The sequence below is a fragment of the Alligator mississippiensis genome, unplaced genomic scaffold, assembly GCF_030867095.1.
Source record: "Alligator mississippiensis isolate rAllMis1 unplaced genomic scaffold, rAllMis1 scaffold_82, whole genome shotgun sequence".
Lineage (NCBI taxonomy): Eukaryota > Metazoa > Chordata > Crocodylia > Alligatoridae > Alligator > Alligator mississippiensis.
The window spans coordinates 40,001-48,307 of NW_026775380.1; positions in this window are offsets into that span (position 1 = coordinate 40,001).

Here is an 8,307-nt window from a genome sequence, read left to right on the forward strand (position 1 = left end):
GCACAGCCCAGCGCACCCCACAAGAGCACAGCCCAGCGCACCCCACAGGAGCACCCCTCAGAGTAGGCTTTTGTCGTGCTAAAAAAAGGTGGCGGCTGGGCTGCCTTTGTTCCCCTCCCCCGCCCTCCCCCCGGGTGTCTGCCCCATTTTGTGTGCGTCCTGTGCTCCACTCCCCGCTCCCGGTGTTTTGTGAAGGCCGAGCAGGCCAGCAGCGTGCCCCCCCCCTCCCCAGTGTGACCCTGTGTCCCGGCCGCCCTACCCCCGTGGTCCTCCCCCGGCACGGTGCAGCATGGAGGAGGTGCCTCCCCCCCCCCCTCCTCCCAAGCAAGGAGGGGGAGTTGAAGTTTGTGAAATGGCTGACCCCTGTCTCGGGGCCACCGGCCCCGGCACTGCCCCTGGCCCCGGCCCCGGCCCCGGCCCCGGCCCTAGAGCGGAGGGTGGGGGCAAGGGGAAGGGGAAAGGGAAGGGCTCCTCCTCGTCAGGGGCCTCCTCCGCAAAAGGGGGGGCGGGGAAAGGCAAGGGCCCCGCAAACCCAAAAGGCAGCCCGCCCCCTGACCCTGACCCAGCCGAGTCAGGCCCCGGCCCGAGTCCCGGCCCTAGCGCCGGCCCCGCAGCAGGAGCGCCCCCCCCCCGGGAGAAGGGCGGGGCGCGCAGTTACGCCGAGGCGGCCGCCGGCCGCGCAGCGGGGCCGGGCGGGGGGCCGGGCGCCAGCACCTCCACCGCCTGGGCGTCTTCGATCCCGGGGGGAGGGGGGGCCCCCTTCCCGGCACTCACCCGGAGAAATGGGGTGAGATGCTGGCTGCCCGAGCGGGAAGGGTCCGCCTTCGAACCTTACGTGCGGGCCCTAGCTCGGGTGGTGGGGGCCCCGAAAATTGTGGCGGCCTCCAGGTTCCACGGCAAGGGAGTATTCTTCCTTGCCACGGAGGCCGCCGCCCAGAAGGCGGTGGAGAGGGGGCTCACAGTGGACGGGGAGTACGTCCCCGTGGAGCCCCTAGAGGAGCCAGGGACCCGGGTGGTCCTTAGTTCGGTGCCCCCGTACCTCCCTAATTGGGCCCTCCTGCCCCGACTATCATCGCTGGGGAAGGTAATCTCCCCGGTGCTGCCCCTGGGTTTGGGGTGCCGGGACCCCACCCTGCGACACGTGCGCTCGTTCCGCCGGCAGGTAACGATCCAGCCGGCGGCGGGAGCGCAGCTGGGGGCGGAGGGATCCCTCCAGGTAATGTTTGGGGGGGCCCTGCACCGCATCTTCTTCACGGTGGGGGACCTGCGGTGTTACAAGTGCCGCGGGGTAGGGCACCTCCGCCAAGAATGCCCCTTGGGGCAAGCGCGGCGGCCACCGCAGGCCCCCGCCAGTGGAGGGGGGGGCCCTGCCACCGGCCCCCCCAGCCCCCCCGGCCCTGGCGGGAGCCCTGGCGGGAGCCCCCCAGCGGCAGAGCCCCCCTCGGCCTCGGCCTCGGCCTCGGCCTCGGCCTCGGCCGCAGTCACCGGGGGGCAGGGAGCAGGAGACGGGGAGAGGGAGGTAGGCCCCGAGCCGGGCCCAGTCCCGGCTTCAGCCCCAGCCCCAGCCCCAGCCCCAGCCCCAGCCCCGGCCCGGGGCCAAGCGTCCACCGCGGGCAAGCCTCCGGGCCATAGAGAGGACCACCCTGCGGGCGAGCGGGCGGGCCCCCCCCCTCCTCCATCGGGGCGGGCCCAAAAGAGAAAGGCCGCGGAGCAGCTCGATCCCTCCCTAGAGGAGGGCCCCCCCTCGGACACAGGCGAGGAGGGGGAGGGGGCCGACGTGCAAAAGGCCCCCTCACCAGCCAGCAGAGCTGCTCCGGAAGACCCCCCCCCTCCCGAGAAAGTGCGGGTAATCCCCGTGGAGGAGGCCCCAGAAAGAGAGAGAGAGAGAGAGAGAGAAAGAGAGAGAGAAAGAGAAGGAGAGGAGGAGCCCATGCGGGAGGAGCCCCCTGAGCCTGCCATCGCGGAGGTAGGGCCCTCCCCAACAGCAACAGCAACAGCAACAGCAACAACAACAGAAACAGCACTAGCAGCTTCAACCTCAAGCTCAGCGCCCCTCCCCCCCCTCAGCGAAGAGACCCTGGGGCTCACCCCGGTGAGCTCCGGCACGGGTCCCGAGGGGGAGGCCCTCCCCGCCCCCAGTCAAGCCGCCCCTGCGGCACCTGACGGGGAGGAAGAGCAGGGGCCAGGTTCCCCCCCCCCCACCCCCACCCCCACCCCCACCCCCAGCCAGGCCCCCCGCGAAGGGGCTGCAGATCTCCCTCGGGCCGAGTCGGAGAGCCAAGCGGACCGAGAGGTCCAGATGGAGGCCGAGGAAGCCTCCGCCGGAGGCGCGGCGGAGGCGGCGGAAGCCAGCCAGCCAGGCCCCACTGGACCTGACCAGGCTGAGGATGCGGGGGGGTCAGCAGGCAGCGTTGAGCCTGCAACCCCCCCAGCCCCAGCCCCAGCACCAGCAGCAGTCTCCAGGGAGGACCTGGTGGCCTTCTTGGAGCGGGAAAGCACCCGGCGCGCTCCGGCCCGGGTGCAGCTGGCCCTGGACTGCTGGGGCGACTTTAACAGCATCCTCGAGGCCACGAGGGCGCTGGTGAGGGAGGGGAAGGGGCCGAACAGATGCAACGCCCGGGTGTACACCCGGGCCCGGTCCATGTACGACGCCCTGACGGTGTACGGGCGCGGGGCCGGGTACCGGCTGGGCGTTGCCCTGCGCGAGCCCCCGGCCGAGCCATCGGAGCCCCCTCCCGCCAGCCATGACGTCGCTTAACATCGCGACCCTCAACGTCCGAGGCTGCAGGCAGGGTCTCCGGAGGAGCCAGGTGTTCTCCTTCCTGCGGGAGGGGGGCTACTCGGTGGCTTTCCTCCAGGAGACCTGGACGACTCCGGCCGACGCCGCCGCCTGGCGGCTGGAGTGGGGAGACGGGGTTTTCCTGAGTCACCTGTCGGCCACCTCGTGCGGGGTGGCCACCCTGTTCTCCCCGAGCCTGCGGCCGGAGATCTTAGAGGACGTTGAGGCGGTGCCGGGCCGCCTGCTCCACGTCCGGGCCCGAGCGGCGGGGACGGTAACGAACTTTGTGAACGTGTACGGCCCCGCCGCGGAACCGGACGCGGCGGATTTTTTCCGCCGGGCGGCCGACTACCTGGGCACCTTGAGCCCTCGCGAGAGCCTGGTCTTAGGCGGGGACTTCAACGTCACCCTCGAGGAACAGGACCGCTCGCGCAGGCAACGGTGCCGGGCCGCCGCGGACGCCCTCAGGGGGATCCTGGAGGAGCACTCCCTGGTGGACGCCTGGCGAGTCTGTCACCCCGACGGCCCCCCGGCCCCCACGTACGTGCGGGTGGGGGGGGAGCGGGCGAGCCACTCCCGGTTGGACCGGATTTACATCTCGCCCCGCGTGGATGCCCGAGCCGTGTCCTGCAGAGTGAGGCCGGCCCCCTTCAGCGATCACCATCTGGTGTGCGCCCGGGTGGCGTTTGGCCCCGGGCGGCGGGGGTCGGCCTACTGGCACTTTAACAACAGCCTGCTGGAGGACCCGAGCTTCGGAGCGGCCTTCCGGGAGTTCTGGTTGGCCTGGCGCGGGCAGCGGCAGTCTTTCCCCTCGGCTCGGGGATGGTGGGACGGGGGGAAGGCGCGCATCCGGCTCTTCTGCCGCAGCTACGCCCGGGGGCACACCCGGGAGCGGGAGGCGGCCATAGAGCGGCTCGAGCGGGAAGTGTTGGAGCTGGAGAGGCGCCTGGTCGCCGACCCGCAGGATCCGTCCCTCTGCGGAGAGTGCAGGGAGAGGCGGGAGGAGCTGAGAGCCCTGGAGGACCGCCGCGCACGCGGCGCGTTCGTCCGCGCGCGAGTCCACCTCCTGCGGGAGATGGACCGCGGCTCCCGTTTCTTCTACGGCCTGGAGAAGCAGAGGGGGGCCAAAAAGCACATCACTTGCCTGCTGGCGGATGATGGCACCCCCCTCTCGGCCCCGGGAGAGCTGCGAGTTCGCGCGAGGGCCTTCTACGGAAGGCTCTTTTCCCGGGAGCCGACCGAGGCGACGGCCCGCAGCGCGCTCTGGGAGGAACTGCCGCAGGTGGGCGCGGGCGACCGTGACCGGCTGGAGGCTCCTCTCACCTTGGCCGAGCTCACGCTCGCCCTCCGTCTCATGCCCGGCAACAAGGCGCCGGGGCTGGACGGGCTCACCACGGAGTTCTACCGGGCCTTCTGGGACGTGCTCGGCCCGGACCTTGCCGCGGTCTGGGCCGAGGCCGAGGCTCGCGGGGAGCTCCCCCTGTCGTGCAGGAGGGCGGTGTTGACTCTCCTGCCGAAGAAGGGAGACCTCCGCGACCTGAGGAACTGGCGTCCCGTGTCCCTCCTCTGCACGGACTATAAGGTGGTGGCGAAGGCCGTCTCGCTGCGCCTGCGGTCCGTGCTGGCGGACGTGATCCATCCCGACCAGACGTACACGGTGCAAGGTCGCTCCATCTTCGACAACCTGTACCTGGTGCGGGACCTCCTGGAGCTGGCGCGCCGGGAGGGCCTGTCGTTCGGCCTGCTCTCCCTCGATCAGGAGAAGGCGTTCGACAGGATGGACCACGGGTATCTGACGGGCACGCTGCGGGCCTTCGGCTTCGGACCGCGCTTTGTGCGGGCTCTCCAGGTACTGTACGCCTCCGCGGAGTGCCTGGTTAAGCTCAACTGGTCCCTGACGGAACCCATCCCGTTCAGGCGGGGGGTGCGTCAAGGCTGCCCGATGTCGGGCCAGCTGTACGCGCTAGGCCTGGAGCCCTTCCTGTGCCTCCTGCGGAGGCGGGTGGCCGGGTTGGCGCTGCGGGAACCGGCGCTGCGGCTGGTCCTCTCGGCGTACGCCGACGACGTGCTCCTCGCGGTCCAGGGCCCGGAAGATCTGGAGCGGGTGGCGGCCTGCCAGGCGGTTTATTCGGCGGCCTCCTCCGCCCGGGTCAACTGGGCCAAGAGCTCCGGGCTGACGGTGGGTGCCGGGTGGCAGGTGGGCTCGCTCCCACCCGCGCTCCGGGGCATCGAGTGGAGCGCGGGCCCGCTGCTCTACCTGGGGGTCTACCTGAGCCCCACGGACCCCTCCCCCCCCGCAGAATTGGGCAGACCTAGAACTGAGGGTGGCGAGGCGGATCGGGGCGTGGACGGGGCTGCTGCGGTGCCTGTCCCTCCGGGGCCGGGCGCTGGTGTTGAACCAGCTGATCCTGTCCATGCTCTGGTACCGCTTCAATACCCTCCCCGTGCCCCCCGAGGTTCTTGCCAGGCTCCAGAGACGGGCGCTGGGGTTCTTCTGGCCAAGACGGCACTGGGTCTCTGCACGGGTGCTGACCCTCCCCTTGCGGGAGGGGGGGCAGGGCCTGGTGTGCCTCCGCAGCCAGGTCCTGACGTTCCGCCTCCAGGCCCTGCAGAGACTGCTGTACAGTGACGGTAGCCACGCGGCGTGGAGCCTGTTGGGGCGCGCCTTCCTCCGCCGCCTCCGGGGGCTCCGATACGACCGGCAGCTCTTCTTCCTGCGCGGCCTGGAGCTCGTGCGGGTGGCGGGGGAGCTGCCGGCCTTTTACCGAGACCTCCTCAAGGCCTGGGGGCTGATCTCCGCCTCCAGGTCTCCGTCGCGGGTGGCCAAGGACGGCGACCTGCTGGCCGAGCCGCTGTTCTTTAACCCGCAGCTGGCGGTCCCGGCGGCAGCCTCGCCAGAGGCCTCCCTGAGGATGGCCCGGGTGGGCGTCACCCGGCTCGGAGACCTCCTGGACTACGACGAGCGAGGATGGCTGGGCCCCGCGGCGCTGGCCCGGCGCACGGGCCTGACCATAGGGCGTGCAACTTGCTCGCGCCTAGTCCGGGAGGTGAAAGCTGCGCTGCCCGCAGACGCCCTTGCCTACGTCGAGCGAGTCCTGCGAGAGGGCGGTCCCCGCCCTCCCGAATCCCCCAGCCCGGCGGAGTTCCTGATAGGGCCCGCCCAGCGGCCGGCCCCGAGGCACTCCGCCCCTCACCACCTCTGCAGGCTGGGGGACACCCCGCCGGTCCGCTTCTCGACGGCCCACCGGCGCCAGCTCTACACGCTCGTCCGCAGGACGCTCCACCACGCCGCCCTCGCGTCCCGCCAAGACACCCAATGGCGGGACTACTTTGGCGAGGGCGTGGCCGACGGTCCCCGGTGGCTCAGCGTCTACTCGGAGCTCGTCCCGAGAGCCGCCGGGGACCTAGGCTGGCGGCTCCTTCACGGGGCCGCCGCGACGGGCGTGTATCTGGCGCGGATCGACACCATCTCCGACCGATGCCCGTTTTGTGACGAGAGGGAGACCCTGGCGCACCTGGTCCTCGAGTGCGCCAGGCTGCAGCCCCTGCACCTCCTCCTCCAGAACCTGCTCCTCAAGTTCTGGCTGCACTATTCCCCGCACCTGTTTATTTACGCACTCCCCATCCGTCGCCCCACCCGGGCCCGGGACCGACTGGTCAACCTCCTCCTGGCTCTGGCCAAGCTCGTCATCTGGCTATCCAGGAAGGAGGCTCTGGCCGGGAAGGCTCCCGGGCACCTCGGGGCGTTTTTCCTCGGTGTCCTGCGCGCCCGCCTCCGAGCGGAGCACCACTGGGCGGTAGCCGCCGGCAAGCTGAAGCAGTTTGCGGGCCGGTGGGCGCTGTCCGGGGTGCTCTGCTCCCTGTCCCCCGGGGGAGCACTCGTTTTGAACCTTTGACCCCCCACGTGCACACCCTGTTTTTCTTTCAGTTGTCCCCCGCAATGTTTTATTTTCTGAAACCGGGAGCCCAGCCGCCAAGAAACCAACAGCGGCGGAGCCCGGACAATCTTTTTTCAGCTTCGGCTGAGGACTAACCGCCCGTCCGGCAACCAGCCGGTGCCGCCAGTCAAATCGGCCGCCGCAACCGGGGCGGCCCCCAGCTACTAACAGGGTAAGAGTAACTAACAATAGTCCCGGCCGGAGCTCCCACGTTAACCGCTCCCAACGCAACCGAGCAGAAGTTTTCCAAGTCCCACGGCGGACACCAGGTCCTCCCGGTTCCCCGTCAGGAGAGCCCCGCCACTCCTGGGGAAGCAAGCACCGCTGCCTGCCCGACCTCCGAGCCCATCACCGGGGGGGGGGGCGGGAGCCGGAATCGCGGGCCAGAGCCTGGAACTCTCGCACGGCCAGGCCCGCCGGATCGGGGCACGCTGCCTCCACGCTCGGTTGACAAGGCAGCGCGGCACGGTTCTTTTGCCCCGGAGGTTCCTCTGACCGACTTTCTGGAACCGAACATGGGCATTTAGGGTCCTGAAAACCGAGTCCCCCAAAATCTCCGCGAACCTTTCTTGGCAATATTGTAGATGCGGCACCCGGCCCAGCCACCGGGGCCAACCGCCGAAAGTGTCCGCCCTCCTGGAGCGAAGGCCCGGGCAAGGCCCGTTTGAAAAACCTCATACGGACTTCCGGAGCGCGAGCCCGGGCGCCAGGTCGACCCAGGGCCGACCTCCCGGGCCCCAGAGAGGCACGTCTCCGCCGCGGAAGCCGCCTGATGCCCGCGCCGAAGGCCCCCGGGCCCGCCCGGCCTCCGCGCAGGGCACCGGGGAGAAGTAGGAATCGTGGCCGGGCTCCTGGAACTCCTGCCCGGCCTGCCCCGCGGAAGCATGCCGGGTTCTCCCGCCGCGCCGTGCAGGTTCTTCCGCCCCTCGCCGGGGTAGCCGGGCTCCAACCGCTGGGCCCCGCAGCGTGGAAGGGCCCCTGCGAGTCGCCCCCCGGCCTGCACGCCCGCCGTGCAGTCGACCGGGTCGAAGCCGGAATCGCGGCCGGGTTCCTGGAACTCTCGCCCGGCCTGCCCGCCCGGCCCGCCCCCCGGGCCGGGGCTCCAGTCGACTTGGAGCCAAACTCGGTTTTGACCCCCTCCTGCAGCACGGTCCGGCCCCGGAGGTTCCTCCGTCCGACCTCCTGGAACCCAAGATGGGCATCCAGGGTCCCGAAATCCGTGTCCCCGAAAATCTCCGCGAACCTTTCCTGGCAATATTGTAGATGCGGCACCCGGCCCAGCCACCGGGGGCAACCGCCGAAAGTGTCCGCCCTCCTGGAGCGAAGGCCCGGGCAAGGCCCGTTTCAAAAACCTCATACGGACTTCCGGAGCCCGAGCCCCGGCGCCAGGTCGACCCAGGGCCGACCTCCCGGGCCCCAGAGAGGCTCGTCTCCGCCGCGGAAGCCGCCCGCCGCCCGCGCCGAAGGCCCCCGGGCCCGCCCGGCCTCCGGGCAGGGCACCGGGGAGAAGTAGGAATCGTGGCCGGGCTCCTGGAACTCCTGCCCGGCCTGCCACGCGGAAGCATGCCGGGTTCTCCCGCCGCGCCGTGC